Here is an 18,485-nt window from a genome sequence, read left to right as displayed (position 1 = left end):
TGCAGAAATTGATCAATTGTTGATTGGTAGTGTGCTGCAGGCCTCTGAATTTCATAAAAAACATCATGTCAATAGCAAAGGCTTGAAGAAAGAGTTTTCTATTACATGGCAACAAGCTAAGGAAATTGTAAAGAAATGCCCTACTTGCTCTTTTTATAACCAAACACCACTGCCTGCAGGGGCTAATCCAAAGGGCACTCAAAGGAATGAAATCTGGCAGATGGATGTGTTTCACTTTGCAGAATTTGGCAAATTAAAATATGTACACCACACCATTGACACTTATTCAGGTTTTCAATGGGCAACTGCTTTAAGCTCAGAGAAAGCTGATTCAGTAATCACTCATTTATTAGAAGTTATGGCCATCATGGGTATACCTACACAAATAAAGACAGATAATGGTCCAGCTTATGTCTCTAGGAAAATGAAACAGTTTTTTGCTTATTACAATATTAAGCATGTTACAGGTATACCATACAATCCTACAGGTCAAGCAGTCATAGAAAGATCAAATAGAACTATAAAGGATATGTTAAACAAACAGAAAGGGGTGGAAAATACCCCTAGAAATAGGTTACATAGTGCTTTATTAACCTTGAATTTTCTCAACGCTAATGAGAAGGGGACAACAGCTGCAGAAAGACATTGGATAATGGAAAAGTCTGCTGAATTAAATCAACCAGTTTATTTCAAGGATGTGCTGACCTCGCAATGGAAGCCAGGAGATGTGCTGCGTTGGGGAAGGGGTTTTGCTCTTGTCTCCACAGGAGAGGAAAAATTGTGGATACCGTCAAAACTAATAAAGGTTCGGTTTGAAGAGAAGAAGCCCCTTGGAAAAGAAAAATAATTCATTCACAAGGATGATGATCATACTGATGGTAAGAAAAGCATATAGGTTGGGGGCAGGGTTCTTTTCTTATCTCCACAGGAAACCATTCATCTTCAAAGAACTTAAGGGACCCTGGATATTTAAATACTGATGCATGGACACTAGTTACAACCTAATATGGATCAAGACAGAACCCGAATATGTTTAGTAAGTATAAAACATTTTTTTACATATATACAGTGCTTTTATTTATATGTATATAGAGCTGGTTTTGGAGTTGGACTATGGCTCAGTCCTTCTTCAATTCCAAGCCTGTTTATAAGAGAGATCTCAGAGTTTCTGTCTCAGGTCAGGAGCCATGAAATGGGACAGAATAATAATAGTAATAGTAATAATAATAATAATGATGATGATGATGATGATGATACTTGATAAACTTTCTTTGCCTTTCCTCATATCTGTCTGTCTTTATTATACCTTCCATCGAATATATATGTCTGTATATGTCTTTGTAGATAATGTTTACCTTTCCTGTAACAAACAACAAATTTTCCTTCAGTAATCTTTGAAGTTTCCAGGATGAAGATGGGGCCCCACAACATCAATTTCACCTGGTTACTATGACGTCATGTTTTTAATAGCGCTAAAATTAGACCTTTTTTTTTGGTTTTTTTTTTTTTTTTGGTACCAACTACACAAGACAGTTTCAAATGGTGTACAATTTTGACAACACTCTGGCCGGACCTCCTCAAAACACTCAGAGGCTAGTTACAATTTCCTCGACCAAATGTTATTCTAGGAATTTTACCATCATTTGCTTTCATGGAACCCCCTGAGAAGAACGTCGCCCCCATGTCAGCTAGAAGCAATCTTAAAGGATGACGCCCCCTCTCCCAACAGAGTTTGCCCTCTGGTTTAGGGACATCATTTAGTAGTTGGTATAGGGTTGAGGGGATGGGGGAGGTATTATATGGACTCAGGGGTGTTTATGAAAAAAAAGGGGGGGGAATTACCTGGTTTGATGGGATGATTGGTATTTGTGAATTATTGTTATTAGAAAATCGCATTGGTGTTGATTCTTGTATATTGAACATTGTATGTGAGTATGCTTCTACCTCTGTTTAAAACAATTGTTATATTGAGATATTTATCATATTGCAATGTACATTTCTACCTCTGATAGTATTTGTATAATGACATTGTTTACGTTTGGGGATATTGTCCTCATTTATTGCACAGTTGTTTTTCAGGTTTTTTAGATACATAGAAATTATATTTATTATAGATAGTATAATCTCCAACCTCTTTGAAGAGCTGTAGAACATGGCCTTTAATCTAACCTAGAGTTTGGTACTTATGAGACACAATCACTCCTGGCAACACCACTCTACTCCCGAGAGAATGTTGAGCACCAAAGACACTCCACTGGGAGCTTGTCTTCTTGGCAGAAGTGGCCTTTAGGCAAAGAAAAAGCCCATACCTCGACCACTGACAGAGTTTCGGAGTATCTGTAAATGGATAAAAACAGGATTGTCTTATCTTGCCAAGACAGGGTAGGACAGTTCTACAAAAAGTTCCTTGCCTTTGAAAAATGTTATGTCAGTTGTGTTAGGCCTTAGCCAAAGTTGGTTGCCTCAACATTGCAAAACGAAACTTTGGGTGACTGCCCAGGTAGTTAGTTGTCTCTGTCATTTGTTGCACATTTTGGAAGTTTCTTGTTTGTACTTCCTGGTTGCTTAAGTAATATTACTTCCCTTCTCAGATCTTTGATGGGGTTGAAGATTAGATAATTGTAGTTACCCTCTACATTATTTAGACTCCTTGAAATAGAATGCTTAGTAAAACTTTTGTTATATGTTTCTTCTTAATATTGTTTGTTGTTTGTAATTTTATATTTATTATTTGTTCCTATTGACTGTACAGTAAGTGCACCCCTGACAGATTCATAAAGCAGAACACAGTGTACAACTTACCCCCATTTTGCAGAGCTGTGGGAACACTTATCTTCTGGGAAAGTCGCTGTCATCTGTAGAAGCCTTGTGGGGCCATGATTCTTCTCTTTGAAATGGGATTCATTCCCAGAACACCTCAGCAGTGTGACTTCTGCACAGGCAGAGGAATGACCTTGCTTCATTCCCCCACACCACAAGGCCTTAGAGCGATACCTTTCACTCTTTGTTCTAACAGTCAAATTTACATAGAGTCAATCCCACAAAATTACCTGCTCACAGACCACATAGAAGTTTCCATAGAAGACAGGCACTGAGCAGGAAGGTAGCATGCCCCACCTTTGCTAACAAGCAAATATGGGTGTCCTCAGAGCTGATTATCACAAAAGAGACTGGATGAGGAGAATGGGTGAACCCAGGATTCAGGGATGTTTAGTAACTTTATCTAATGGTTTTGGAATGTTAGATATTTCCCCTTGGATGCTGGCTCTTTCCTGGGTGGGGTCATCTGTTCCAGAGCACTGCTTTGTCAGGTTCTACCTGCCCTTTTTGTAATTTTGATATGCATATTATCATTGTCTTTGCCTATGAAATTTTTCAACTATGTGTCTAAAAACTAGAAACCTCATGGAGATCACCCCTTATTCTTCCTCTTTTTCATCTTCTCTGTGCCCCTCATTTCACTTTTTTCCCTTGCCCCCCCAAATAAAAAACATACAGAGGTAACATAACTGGATTAATTTTTTGTCCTCAGATCCTCACTTGCCATAGACATCCTATTCTGAGTTCTGAGGGGGTACTGAGGCTGGTATTCAAGGCCCCCAATACTTGGGAGGCAGAATAGGTGGATCTCTATGAATTCAAGGCCAGCCTGGTCTATAGACCTAGTTCAAGGCTAGCTAGTACCACATAGAAAGATCCTGCTGCAAATAAATAAAGAAATAAATACTAAAAAATATTTATTTATTATTTCTTTTGTGTGTTTTGTCTTTGAGACATGGTGTCCTGTAGCCTAGGCTACCCCAAACTCCATATGTACTACAGGGTGACCTTGAACTGGCACAGTCTTATTTCATGTGTATAAATGCTTTGCTTGTATTTATATATGTTCACCACATGTGTGCCTGAGAAGCCAGAAGTTGGTGAGGCTGCCATGTGGGTGTTGCTAAGTGAACCTGAGTCCTCTGTGAGAACAGTCAGTGCTCTAACCACTGAGAAGTCTGTCTTCCCTAATTCCCTATGAGGACATGAAAACATAGATCCCAGTTCCAGGGAATTCAACAAGCACACATTTGGTGCACATATATATGTTGATGGGAGCAGGTCCCTTGTTTGTCCCAGCTGCTTGGCTAGCTTACACCTGAAATAATCACACAGAAACTGCATTCATTTAAACTGTCTGACCCATTAGCTCTAACTTCTTCTTTTTAAAAAAATATTTATTTGTTTATTATGTATACAATATTCTGTCTACATGTATGCCTGCAGGCCAGAAGAGGACACCAGACCTCATTACAGATGGTTGTGAGCCACCATGTGGTTGCTGGGAATTGAACTCAGGACCTCTGGAAGAGCAGTCAGTGCTCTTAACCTCTGAGCCATCTCTCCAGCCCTATTTTATCTTTTATCATAACAAAAGAAAACTATAACTATAACAAGCTATCTATTCTTTAACTCCATCAAAGACTTCAGAAGGATATAATATTACCTATGTAAACTGGAAGTACATTATAAACAACTTCCAAAACTCTAGAATTAACAGAGACATCTCGCTGCCTGGACATTTACTCCAAGTTCTTCTCTATTGTTTGGGCATCCATCTTCAGCCTACAGGCCCATAGTATCCAGCAGACTTTTTCATGAAGCAGAAAATTTTAAAGACAGTTCAGCCACTTTCTTCTGTATCCTGAAGAATGTCTCACAGACTCTTTCATGAAGCAGGAACCCCAAAGGATGGTCTCACCTTTAGGCAAGTTTAGCAGTCATCTCTTTGCGGGTCCTGTATGTCCAGTGAAGCAGTCCAGGCAAGAGCAGTTTCTTGCCCAAATGGCTAGCAAATTCCATAAGGAGCCTCTTCAATGCCCATTTTCCTCTTGAAGTAGCTGGTGTTGCCAGGAGCAGATGTGTCTTATTGTCATGAAAAGTCCTAAGTTATTAAAACATTTTAAATGCCATATTCTGTAGTCTTTGAAAGATATGAAGACTGTCTATCTAACTGAAATATATCTCTATATATCTAGAAAATCTAACTAACATGATTATAAGCTTGACTATTATTGATGATTATCTATTAACAATGTATATTTCCTAATTATACATTACATTTTTAAATGAATTACACAATCACAATACCTTAATCAAGAGCAGAAATATACATATAACAAAATTGACCTTAAATTTATATCAATAAAGCAAGATCCATACCAATGCAAATTATTTATATCTATATCATACCCCCTTTAAATGTAAACAAAGATTTATAAACAATATTTGGGAATATGGACATAGTTATTTCTCTCCAAACTTCTTCCTGCTGTATGGGGGTATTATTAATCAGGTCTTTATGGTATATCCTGTGTGCTAAGTTCATCTCAGTCAGCAGCTGAGTGAAGTAATTTTCTGAGGGTGTTTACAGCAACCTTTCAGGAGGGCATGGTCTATCATACCATATTGGTCTAGCAGATATCCACAGGGTCTCATCCTTTATGAAAATAAAATAACCTCTTTTCCAAAGCATCATATCCTTAGACCCAAATTCTGAAGTCACAATACTTTTATAATATACATGCTGGTTTAGCTTAGCAGCCCACACAAAGAAACATCTCTCTGTATTTAGCTCCTTCACAGTCAAAAAATTCAAGAAAACACAATAATATACAGAATCCAAACTCTCTGTGAATTTTTTATTTTTACGTGGCTTATTTTTTTTTTACTTCCTTTAATCTATGATTATCTGTACTCTGTCTCTTTAATGACTTTACCCTTTTTTAAAAAAAAACATTAACTTATTTTATGACTCTGTATACTCTACATCTTTTCTCTCCCAAGCCTACGTACATCCATCCAACACCATGACCCATTTAGAGGTCATTTATGTCTGAAACTGTCCTATTGTGAATCTGTAATTCTTTACTGTCTAGAAGAACTTTTAAAATGCTAAACAGCTTGGTTGCAGCTGCTCTGAATGCTGGCTCCACCTCTCTCCAATTTTAAAATTTTAAAATGGTAGAAGCACCACCAGTGCTATCTCTGGGACCACCAAGCAGGAGCCATGCTCAACAGTCCAACCCCGAGAATGAGCGTGCAGCACATAAACCCTTTTTATCTGAGTTACAGCCAAATCTGCCACACAGAGCACTGTGTAGCTTGGAAACATCTCTCTGTATGGCGGTGGGAATCCGTCATGCTCTCCCACCTGCCCACGACTAGTAGACCTTATCCCGCCACCTGCCCAGGAAGGAAGAGCCAAGCCATGGGAATATTTTCAGCTACTTTCCTCCTGACCCTGAGTGGGCATACAAACACCCAAACCCACAAATGCTCCATAGCCAGAGTTTGCACCAGTGGCAGGGCCCAGAAAGCCTTGTTTTAAAATGGTGCGACTTTTTTCTGCTGCTATTGCTGAGTCAGGAAACTCTCTGTGGCATGCCACCAGCAAACGGCAAAAAGCTGTGTTAAACTCTGTTTTTTTTTTTTGTTTTTTTTTTTTTTTTTTTTTTTTTTTTGGTGTGTGTGTGTGTCTAGAATTCCTTTTCAAGACCTTTCAGGTTTTACATGGTATTAGTTAACCATGTTGAAGCACCAATTGTTGATGAGAGCAGGTTCCTTGTTTGTCCCAGCCGCCCAGCTAGCTTACACCCAAAATAATCACACAGAAACTGCATTCATTTAAACACTGTCTGACCCATTAGATCTAACTTCGTTTTGGATAATTCTTACATCTTAATTTAACCCATTTTTGTTAATCTGTGTTCATCATGAGGTTGTGGCTTACCAGAAAAGATTTAACATGTCTGACCTGGCGTCTCCATGGCAGCTCTCTGACCCTGCTTTCTTCCTCTCAGAATTTAGTTCTGTTTTCTCTGCCTACCTAAGTTCTGCCCTATCAAGCCAAGCAGTTTCTTTATTGATTAACCAATGAAAGCAACACATAAACAGAAGGACCTTCTACACCATATAGACATGCAGGAAAGCTAAGTATTGTTTTGCTCAGTTTGTGAGGACCCCCAAAAGACCACCAGGGAGACCAACTCACCAAAATGCAAAAGCAAGGTTTATTGTGTGTTCACTACAAGTTGGCAGGGACCTCGTCAGCGTGCAGCAGGGAGAAGAGGTATCCCACCCTTCTAGAGAGCACTATTTAAAAGCAAAAACCAGAAAAGTTACAATAGCAGGGTGTGTGCTGGCAGGTGATCCTATCTACAATGGTTTGAAATGTTAGGAATTTCTTTTGGGTGGTGCCTGGATGGCCTCAGTTTATGGTTTTTCTTGCAACCAGGTATTGCCTTAGGGGAAACTACTGAGACCCAGGCCTCTATTGAGCTTGTCTTGGCTGGGTCCTACAGTATGAGTGACCATGGCCTGGGAGCACAGATTCAGGTTATCCCAATATCACATTCAGACGTAAAATTTTTATAGTAACAGAAGAAGAAAAAGTTCAAATCAAGACTGTTATGATCTGCTGGCCTGGTCTGTCACTGGGTACCCTGTCCCTTTAAGAGACAAGCCCTGACCACTCTCATACCCCTTTCCTGTCAAGGCAGGAGGATCACCTGCCTCCTCCAACCTGTGCTTTCTCTCTTTCTGTGTCTATCCTGAAGAGGTAACTTCTGCTCTCTCTCCCCACTTCTCTCCTCCCTCCGGCCTCTCTCTCTTCTTCCCCTTTCTCCCTTTTTCCCTTTTCTCCCCTCCCCATAACCCACTAAATAAACTCTCTACCCAAACTCTCTCTGCATGATGTATCTGTCTGTCTCTCACCTTCCATGGTGACCTGCCAAGGCCTTTGAGGGACTGGCTGCCCCTCATGGGACTGCCACCACTCGTGGGACCAACCCCCCAGCACTATATCTTTAAAAAGAATAACATTGGTGCGTGACTCAGCCAGCCTCTCTCCATGTTCCCTCCTGCCCATGGGCAGGTCAGCTGAGGAAACATGGGGACCCTGGACGTGGACCACTTTCCAACGCTGCAAATGGTAAGGTTCCCTATCAGCTTCTTTCTAATTTCTACAGCAAACAGGACTGCTGGTGTTCTGCCACCAGCATCTAATGCCTGTCTACTTTTCCTTTTGCTGGGCAGCCCCTTCACCACCGCCTGTAAAAGCTTTTTCTCTTGCTCCTATTCCTCCTATTCTATCTCTGCCACTGCTACTGCTGGTCATGCCCAAACCAGCAAGATTAGTCAGATCCATGAAGCAGCTGTTTCCATTCCAGTCTTTGCTCCCCACCACATCTTGTGGCTCGGTGACATAGCAGCTCATGATGCTGAATAATTTTCTACTCTACTTCATGTATGAAAGAATGTGTGAATGGTGAGGCCACATGGATGTAATTCTGTTTCAAATGTATGTTCTGCATGGCCTCTATGTCTCTCTTATATTTAAAACTCCCATGGATCCAAAAACGTGGTTTCACCATACAACACATGACCATTGCCATTTTGTCTAAGGTCAGGTGACCGCACTGCTATCTTAGCTAAGGGCAGGTCAAGTGACCAAGTCTTGCCATCTTTCCTGAAGTATTCCTTGCCTAGTCTCACGGTTTACTTACATTTTTTGTCTCTAAATTCCTCTTACTCTTCTCCCTTCTCTCTCTCTCTGCCCTTCTTCTGGAGAGGCAATTTCTGCCTCTTTCCCTCCCTGTTATGGAAAAATTAAAAATGCTGCAGGATCCCCGGCGGCAGCAGGCAGCAGAAACTCTGTAGGTCCCTGAGTGGTGGCAGTGGGCCATGTGGTGGCAGGCAGCGGGCCCTAAGAGCAGCTAGTCCCAGGTAGAGATGGCTGCTGGTCCCCGAGTGGTGGCTGGTCCCTGGCAGGGAGACACACGGCTGGCAGGAAAGTGACAGAGACATGGATAGGCATGGCATGCAGAGTGAGGTTGGATATTTATTCACGGGGTTATGGAGTGGAAGGAAGAAGGGGAAAAGAGCAGAGAGGGGGGGGAGACAGAAGGGGGAAGGGGAGAAGTGGGGAGAGGCAGAAACTGCCTTTCTGAGAGGAAGATGAAAAAGAGAGAGACTAAGGCTATAAGCAGGAAGGAAGACCTGCCTACCTCAGTGGGATGGAGGAAGGAGTGGGCGTGGCTTGTCTCTTAAAGAGACAGAACAACCATTACATTCCCCCCTTTTTCTTCCCTCCCCACTTCTCCTGTTGCTGTTGGGCCCTTCTCTGTATTGTGGGCTTGGCTCCAGTTCCTGGCTTGGCAACATAACAGGCATTCTGTCCCACCAGAGGCCCCCATGCTGCCTCCCACTGCAGTGGTAGAATCTGTCTCTTTTCCATTCACGGAGCCCTGTTTCTACCACTGCTGCACTGCAGGTAAAAATCCTAAACCTGGACCATCTACTAGCCCACTTCCTAGCTTTGACTGCCTTTTCTTGGCGCTTACTGAGTGGTGCATTTGTTTTCTGGGGTCCCTCGGAAACTGCCCCCTTTTAGGCCAGGTGCTTCTTGCATGACCACCCTTTCTCGAGTTCTCCCCTAGCACTGCCGAGGGCCCCTTAGGTTATTTTTCTGCCTCATTGCTTCCCATAGCTAAAAACGTGAGCAGACTACTCAGAGTGGTCCTTTCACTGTTCGGATTTTTTGGTTTTTGTCTTATTGTTTTGTTTTGTTTTGTTTCCTTTTAGGACCTCTTGTAAGTGATCTTCACTGTCAGGGCTGCTTGGAGCAGTCCCTACCTCAGGGAATCAGCTTGGCTTTGTTATCAACCCCTGCGCTAGCCTGGAGATGTCCCGCTAGTTGCCCTGGGGTTTGCGCCAATTTTGCCATTCTCACGTTTTCAGCTATGGAAAACAAACTACATTTCTAACTTCTACTGGCAGATGGCTAAATTTAAATAGTCATACCATGTGGTCAACCATGGCTGCTGCCATTTTCTTAACTTAACCAAGGGAGGAGCTAGAGATTCTGCCCCTAGACAAAGAACACAGGCAGTAGGCTCTCCACATAAGGCCCGCCCCAGCCAGCTTCCTCTCGCTCACTTTTTGTTTAACTATAAGTGTATAAAACTTAAATTCAACTTAAATATGCATATAAATGTATGTATATTTACTGTTAAATGTTAAATAATTGCCTGTTCATTATATCTTATTCCAGACTACAAAACAATAAGTCTCATGTTTTAAATTGGTTTGTACTTTTAAGTCTCTTACAAAAATACTGTATATGTGATCCAAACCTGCTTTAAAATATATTACATTGTTCTGCACTATTGTCAGTTCTACTGATAAGCTTCTATTACAAACAGTTTTTTCATCTTTGTCTTTCACAAGTACAAATCTCACCTGTTACAGTCAAGCTTGGACCCAGCTCTCCAGGCAGATTCTATGCTGTAATCATAATTTATCTATACCTGATAAGCAGCCCTCAACTACTCAGAGATCTGGGGAATATGGCATTTAAATGTTTAATTAATTATTAAAAGACTTTTTTCATTTTTTTTGAGACAGGGTTTCCCTGTAGTTTCTAGAGCCTGTCTTGGAACTAGCTCTTGTAGACCAGGCTGGCCTCGAACTCAGAGATCCACCTGCCTCTGCCTCCCGAGTGCTGGGATTAAAGTAAAAGACTTTTTATAACAAAAGACAGGTTGGCTCCTAGCAGCAGCACTCTACTTCCTCCCAAGAAGACAGAAGACAAATAGGCACAGAACAATGTCCATTCACAATTTGCTTCATAAACTGCCAAGTGCTGACCACTGGAAAAAACTGCCTTTCATCTAAGCTGAAGATCTCCAGACATGGACAGGATTGCTGGAACCGATAGCCTAGCTGTTCAGGTCAGGGTAGGCTTGTCTTCCTACAGATTTCTTAGCCCACAGGATCTTCCAAAGCCTGGCAGGCCCTGTGCTAAACAGCAAAAGGCAACGACCATGAAGGACTCTGGGGAGTAGCTCTAGGTGCCAACCAAGTGAGTTCTCTGTCGGTTTTTAATCAATAACTCAAGTAAAATTTTGTCCTTCTCAAAGTTCTCTGGTGCAGTTTGACAACAGAGAGGTTTTGTTGGTTTAAAAGGAAAACCTCACCCAACAAATTTCAACAAAATACAAATACAAGTTATTAAGGTGTGTACCTACAAGTTATAAAGGACAAATACAAGTTATCAGATTTCTCTCTCATGTTGCCTTTCATGGTCTTAAAGATACTTTTCACCATGTAAAAACATCTGTCCCAGTCATTCTGACATAAATATGTTACTGTTTATACAATGTATGTGTCTAAAACTTCTGTTTTCACAAACTCAAAACATTCTTGTGAATTCCAGGGAGCTGAATGGAAGGATCCACCTTAAACAGGTCATATACATCCCCCTCAATTTCCTGGTCCTGAAAAATTTTTATTCCTAAACTTAACTTTGTTCTCTGTTCTGCCAACACCTTGCCAGGTCCAAGAGACACTGGACAGTTCCACACCACAAACCCTGGACAGTAGTAAAGTGACCAGCTACCCCAGGATGTCACCAGCACCCAGCTTTCTCAGGTCCCCCAAGAAAGACTTTGATGCCCACAAATAAGCAGGAAGCAGTCTTGATAATCTGCTGTCCCAATTCCTTTAACCTGCTGTGCTAACTCCCCACCTTTCTATAAGAAAAAGATGGGAATGTTATGATCTGCTAGCCTGGTCTGTCACCTGGGTACCCTGTCCCTTTAAGAGACAATCCCCGCCCACTCCCACCCCCTCTTCTGCCGAGGCAAGCAGATCCCCTGCCTCCTCCAGTCTGTGCTTTCTCTCTTTCTGTCTCTCTCCTGGAGAGGTAACTTCTGCTCTCTTTCCCTCCTTCCCCTCCCCATCGCTCTTCCTTTCTCTCTTCCCATTCTCACCTTCCCCCTTTCCTTTTCCCTCCATAACCCACTAAGTCAACTCTATACCCAAACTCTCTCTGCATGATGTATCTGTCTGTCTCTCACCCACCACAGTCTCCCACCTGCCAAAGTGCCCTGCTGAGGCCTCAAGCCGCTGCCCCTTGTGGGACCACCACCCCAGCACTGTATCTTTAAAAAGAACAACAAAGATACTTTTCAGATATGTTCTCAGAAACACCAAGTGAACGTGTCATTGCCAGCAGGGACATTTCTGTTGAGGTTTCAGATTTCCTGACATCCTTGGCTTTGGGTTGTAGGAAGCTAGGAGTCTGTTAGTACATTCCAGGCTTGTTTGTCAAGCGTGTGAGTCACACACAGAGGTGGGCAGCAGTGGCTCATGAGAGGACTCAAGACAGCCCAAGATCTGCAACATTCCCGCCAGTCAGTTCAAAAGCTGCAACACAGGCACGGGAGCCGGAACACGGGCAGGGAAGCTGGAAAACACGTATAGAAGCTGGAACACAGGCAGGGAAGCTGGAATACCAGCAGGGAAACTGGAACATGGGCACAGAATCTGGAACACAGGCACAGGAGCCGGAACACATGTATGGGAGCCGGAACATGGGCACGGAAGCTGGAACACGGGCACGGAAGCTGGAACATGAACACAGAAGCTGGAATACACATATGGAAGCCAGAAGACAGGCAGGGAAGCCGGAACATAGGCATGGGATCTGGAACACATGTATGGAAGCTGGAACACAGGCACAGCTTTTCCTATGCCTTCAGCCTCACACTTGTGTACATAACTCTGGTTGAAGGCTGGACACTCATCATCTTGGGCTGGGCAGCAGAGACAAGTAGACAGACAGTGCTGGCCTCTGGAAATGCATGTGCTTCTGCCACATCTTTGGTTCCAGAACTTGAGTTGGTCAAATATGGCATGAAATGGGTCTGCTATGTGGTTGTCTTGGTTACTGTCACCCCTTCACATTCCTCCCTTGCTTGACTGACAAAAGTGAGCATCTTTTCTTGTGCTTATTTGCGTATAAGTTCATATATGTATATCTGCACTTGAATTCTCATCATTTGTCTTTTGAGACAGGTTGTCACTATTTGCTGCATATTTGAGGCACAACCTCTGGCCCAGCCTGACCTGCACTCCCCATATACTGTCTGACCTTCCTGCCTCCACATCCAAGCTGACAGGCAGATGCCCCAACACAGTGCTGGGGCTCAAACTTTATGCCCTGCAAGAGTCCTACAAAGAGCATAAAGCCTGAGTCTAGGGATGGAGTGTTGTAATCTGCTGGCCTGGTCTGTCACCTGGGTACCCTGTCCCTTTAAGAAACAAGCCCCACCTGCTCCCAACCTTCTTCTGGAGAGGCAGCTTCTGCCTCTCTCCCTTCTCTCCCTCTTTCTCCCTTTTCCCCTTTCTCCCCTTCCCTTTCCCTTCCATAACCCACTAAATAAACTCTCTCTGCATGGCATATTTGTCTGTCTGTCTTCCACCTGCCAAGGGAACCTGCACCAGCCTTGGGCCCCATCTCTTTAGGGATGATAACATGGAGGCTGAGCCTGAGCTGGGCACGGGGCTGTAACTAGTGTCTGAAGTCAGTGCAAGGAGATCCGTGGGCTGGGATTTGGGATTTATTTTGTGGCTAGTGTCTGGAAACGTTGCTGGGGTAGCTCCTAAGGAGGAGCATGAGGATGGGAACTTTGGCTGGAGTCTGGAGATGGGTCCTGGGCTATAGCAAGGGCCATAACTCTCGAGTGCAGAGTGTAGGTTCGCAACAGGGAGGCTAGAGACTTGGGGTAGTGCTTGGACTGGAACCTGCCATGGGATCCTGGGGGTAGAACCCAGGGCTGAAGCCTAGGACAGGTACCTAGGCCAGCCAGAGCCTGTACTCAGGGCTGCAGTCTCTGGATAGAGTGGGGCTGGTGCCTGTGGCTGGGGTCTGGAGTTGAAGCGTATGCTTGGAGCCTGGGACTGGAGATTGGGACAGTGCCTGAGCTAGTGTCTGAGTGTGTGCCTGGTGCCTGTGGAGGCCAGAAGAGGATGCCAGGTCCCCGGAACTGGAGTTACAGGTGGCTGAGCTGCTATGTGGGCTTAACTCCTTTAGAAGAGCAGCCAGTGCTATGAGGTGCTAAGTCATCTCTCCAGTCCCCATTAAATAAGAGAGTGTGGGAGACTGAGAGGCGGGAGGAGCAGGTGGTGATGACAGGAAGCCGCTCCTTGGGAGCACTGCTGCCCTTGGCCTTGGTGGTGAGTGTTGGCATGGTGCCCCATCTCCCTCCGTCACCTCCTGTCACATCTGCACTGTCTTCACCCTCATGGAAATCCCGGCTGGTACTGAGACCTTGCTTGGCAGAGTGAAACAAAGCTTTCTTCTAGAAACTTCTGTGTCTCACTTCCTGCTGCTGTGAGGAAACATACCACCCAGGTGACTCGCTGAAGGAGGGGAGTGTTTGGGTTAGGGCTCCAGGGGGCTGAGTCCATCACCATCATGGGGAACAGGGACAGATGGGGCTGCAGCTCAGAGCTCACCTCAAATACACTCAAGAAGCCCTGAGAACAGAAGCTGGGAGTGGGGAGCCTGTGAACTCAGAACCCACCCCAGTGACAAACTTCTACCAGCAAGGCTCATCCCCTAATCCTACCTGAACAATATCACCAACTGGGGAACAAATGGTTAAATGCCGGAGAATATGGGGAATGGGAGATATTGTGTCAGGGATGCTCCTGCCTCAGATGGTGCAGGTACCAGAAGTCACTAGGAGGCCCACTAAATCTGTGTGTAGGTGTAATTTCCTGTTCTGCCAGCCAGCTCCCAAATAACCACACAGAGACTTACTATTAATTATGTGCTCAGTCAATAGCTCAGGCTTGTTACTAACTAGCTCTTACAACTTTATCCATATTTCTTATCTACATTCTACACATGGCTTGGTACTTTTCTTCAACATGACATGTTCATCTTGCTTCTCGCTGCAACTCCTGATGACTCTGCCCTCCTTCATCCCAGAGCTCTCTCTGTGTCAAGACCTGCCTAACCTCTTCTTGCCTAGCTATTGGCCATTTAGTTCTTTATTAAACCAATGAAAGCAGCCCATCTTCCCCTCAGCACTGTGAGCTCTGTATCGCTGGAGTCTGCCACCTTCAGTGGAAGACATTTTGGAGAAACATGTCAGTTGTGAGCCTGATTGTTTTTCTGACAGACTCTTTTCTTCTCAGTGTCTAAGGAGCATGGGCACTAGCAGCTGCTCACACCTGCGTGGAGCACTATAAGCCATCTGGAGACAGCTGCTTTCTGTGTGAAGGACCTGAGCAGTTATGGGTTCTGGTGTTTGTATAGGTGCCAAAGCCACTGAGAAATGGCTGTGTGCCCCAGCTTTCCCCAGTAGTCAGGCTAGACAGCACCCATTTGCTTAAGCTGAGCTTCCACCATGACACTGATGCTGTGGTCCTGGCTCAGAACACTTCTCCTTGCAGGAATGGGAAACCAACATCTTACTTGAGGGTCGCTATGGTTAATAGTGACTGGAGCCATTCCCACACTTTCTCTTTGACTCCTGACAGTGGAAACACAGCCAGTGTTGTGGGCAAAGTCCTGTGCTCTGTGGCAAGTAATGGAACGGGAATCTTCTGAAGGACAATTACACCCTTCAACAAACCCACTGTTTCAGAGTGGCGGAGGACCCCGGGGTGAATGGGGACTTCCCCAAGCCCTGTGGTGTGTAACTTGCTGCAGAATGGTTTCCCTGGGCCTGGGCAGGACTGCATATCTCCATGATGACTGACAAGCTTCTTGAACATAGATGGATGAAGATTTGGCAGAGGCATTTTGGGTGGGAAAGCAAATTTATACTAAAATAAAATATCTAGAGACTGGCTCGTGGGTTTTCAACCCTCACAAGAAAAACAAACAAACAAACAAACAAACAAAATAAATTAATTTGTGTGTCCCACTACAAGGCAAGTGGAGGTTGAAGGATCCTGGGATTTGCTGGCAGACCCAAGTCCCAGTGAGAGACCCTGTCTCAAAAAGCCAGAGGAGGATGGAGGATGGTTCAGGAGCAGCATTCGAGGCTGACCTCTGCCTGTCTCCTGGGGGCGTGGGGGCGATTCATGAGTTCTTGCAGGACCCTGGGTGGTTCCCATAAGAGATTACAGGAAGAGAAAGCCCATCCCATGACTCACTCTGGCTTCCTACAGTCTGTCTCAAAAGCTCGCCCACATGGCACCCTCCACTGTGTGCCAATGTAGCCAGAAGCCCTGCAGAGCTGGCCTTTACTCTTGAAACTTTAGCACAATCAACTTTATTAAAAGTCTGGCCTCAGGTGTTGAGTTACAGCAGTGAGTGGGGACAGCATTGCTTCCAACTTCCCATCTCACAGTCTTGAGCTGGGTCAGGGAAGCCACAGGGCCCTGTAAATGGGATCTAGCACATCTGTCCTCATTTTCTGACTTAGATCATGCATTTCTTGACATTTTCTCCATTAGGAAATGGGCTCTACAATCCTGTGCTTGAGTCTGTATGGCTTGTGGTTGCTCTGTCCCACACACAACAGAAGGGATGTTGACATCTAGGCTCAACAAGATGCATGATGGAATTCTGTGGGTTTAGCTCTTCAGGAGCGCAAAGCCAAAATAAGTAGTCAAGACATAAAAGAGTGGAGAAAGATGGAAGCATCACTCGTGCAGAACAGAGGAATTTGTTCCAAAAGCTATGCTTTGAAGCAGTAGAGGAAGGTGAGCGATTTTTGAGGGCAGATGCAGAGGGCAGGTGTCCTGTGCAGTTTGAAGGTGCATTCCTGCAGGACTTGGGCCCCCAAGGTGCCTGCATTGCTCATACACTGGATGATACATCACTCACCTCATTGACTGGCAGGGTTCTATCCCTAAACACTCAGGTCAGTGACCAAGATGAGAAGCCTGTGAGAGAGGCTTGAACCCCAGCCACTGAGTATCCCTGCATGATCTAAGCAGGCAGGGGCAGGACCAAGAGGAGGGTCCCTGAGTTCTGCGTGGACCCCAAATGTGACTTGAGAAAAGTGTGGTGACTTGCTCACTGCAGAGCTCGTCCAGAAGTCCCTGCTCAGACTAGACTGCATCAATATCTGAGACATTTCTAGAATCAGCTTAACTCAGAGTCACCATCCAGTAATCCCTGGTGTTTCTTTTTTTAATACAGGGACATACTGCCAAGTGGCTTTAGGCGGAGGATAGAAGCGGTTTTATAGTGCCTTGAGAAGAGTGTGATGGGTCTTTCTTCATGGGGGTCCAGCGCTTTTCATCCAAGAGCCTCTGGGTTGTGAGCTGCTTAGCATGGGAACCGGGGCAGGAGCTCACAACGACCCCCATGACATTACTTCAATTCTGGATTCTGTTTTCCATGTCTAGAGCTTTCTATTTGAATGAGTCAGATTTTATTAGGTTGCACACTTATCTGGGGTTACCATAATTGAATGATCTATTCATTGATTCTGTTCCCTGTCCTTTCCAGCCTGCAAACAGAAGAGGCTGAGGGTGTGGGTCAGTGGTGGATTTTAAAGGATAAGTACCACCAGCTTTCAGTTCTGACCTCTCTGAACACCTCTCATTTTAAAACACTGATTTGTATGTGTGTGGGGATGCAGTCAGAGGACACTTGCAGGAGTTAGCACTTTTCTGTTGTAAGGAGAGAGCTGCTTGTTTGTCCCGGCCGCCCGGCTAGCTTACACCCAAAGTAATCACACAGAAACTGTAATAATTAAATCACTGTGTGGCCCATTAGCTCTAACTTCTTATTGGCTAACTTTTACATTAATTTAACCAATTTCTATTAATCTGTATATCGTCACATGGCAGTGGCTTACTGGGAAAGATTCAGCATGTCTGACACTGGTGGCAGTTCCATAAGCATCTCCCTGACTCTGCCTTTCTTCCAGAATTCAGTTTTATCTTCCCCGCCTACCTAAGTTCTGCCCTATCAACTAGGCCAAGGCAGTTTCATTATTCATTAACCAATGAAAGCAACACATGGACAGAAGGAACTCCTACACCATTTCCCCTTTTCTGTTTAAGCAAAAAGGAGGGCTTTAACTTTAACATAGTAAAATTACATATAACAAAACAGTTATCAAGCAAGAATTGCAGTTACAATACTTATATTTACTTTATCTTTTATCATAATTAAGGAAAACTATAACTGTTTATTCTTCAGCTCCATCAAAGACTTCAGAAGGATATAATATTACCTATGTAAACTGGAAGTGCATTATAAACAACTTCCAAAACTCTAGAATTGACAGAGACATCTCGCTGCCTGGACAGTCACCCAAAGTTCTTCTGTACTGTTGGGGCATCCATCTCTGGCTTACAGGCCCATAGTATCCAGCAGACTTTTCCACAAAGCAGGAAATTTCAAAGACAGTTCAGTCATTTTCTTCTGTACCCTGCAGAATGTCTTGCAGACTCTTTCATGAATCAGAGACCCCAAAGGATCATCTCACTTTTAGGCAAGTTCAGCAGTCATTTCTCTGTGGGTTCTCCATGTCCAGTTAAGCAGTCCAGGCAAGAGCATTTTCTTGCCCAAATGGTTAACCAACTCCATAATAAGCCTCTTCAATGCCCATCTTCCTCTTGAAGTAGCTTGGTGCTGCCAGGAGCAGATGTATCTCATTGTCATGAAAAAGTCCTAAGTTCTT

Source organism: Arvicola amphibius, chromosome 7 (assembly GCF_903992535.2).
Source record: "Arvicola amphibius chromosome 7, mArvAmp1.2, whole genome shotgun sequence".
NCBI lineage: Eukaryota > Metazoa > Chordata > Mammalia > Rodentia > Cricetidae > Arvicola > Arvicola amphibius.
This window is presented reverse-complemented; position numbering follows the sequence as displayed.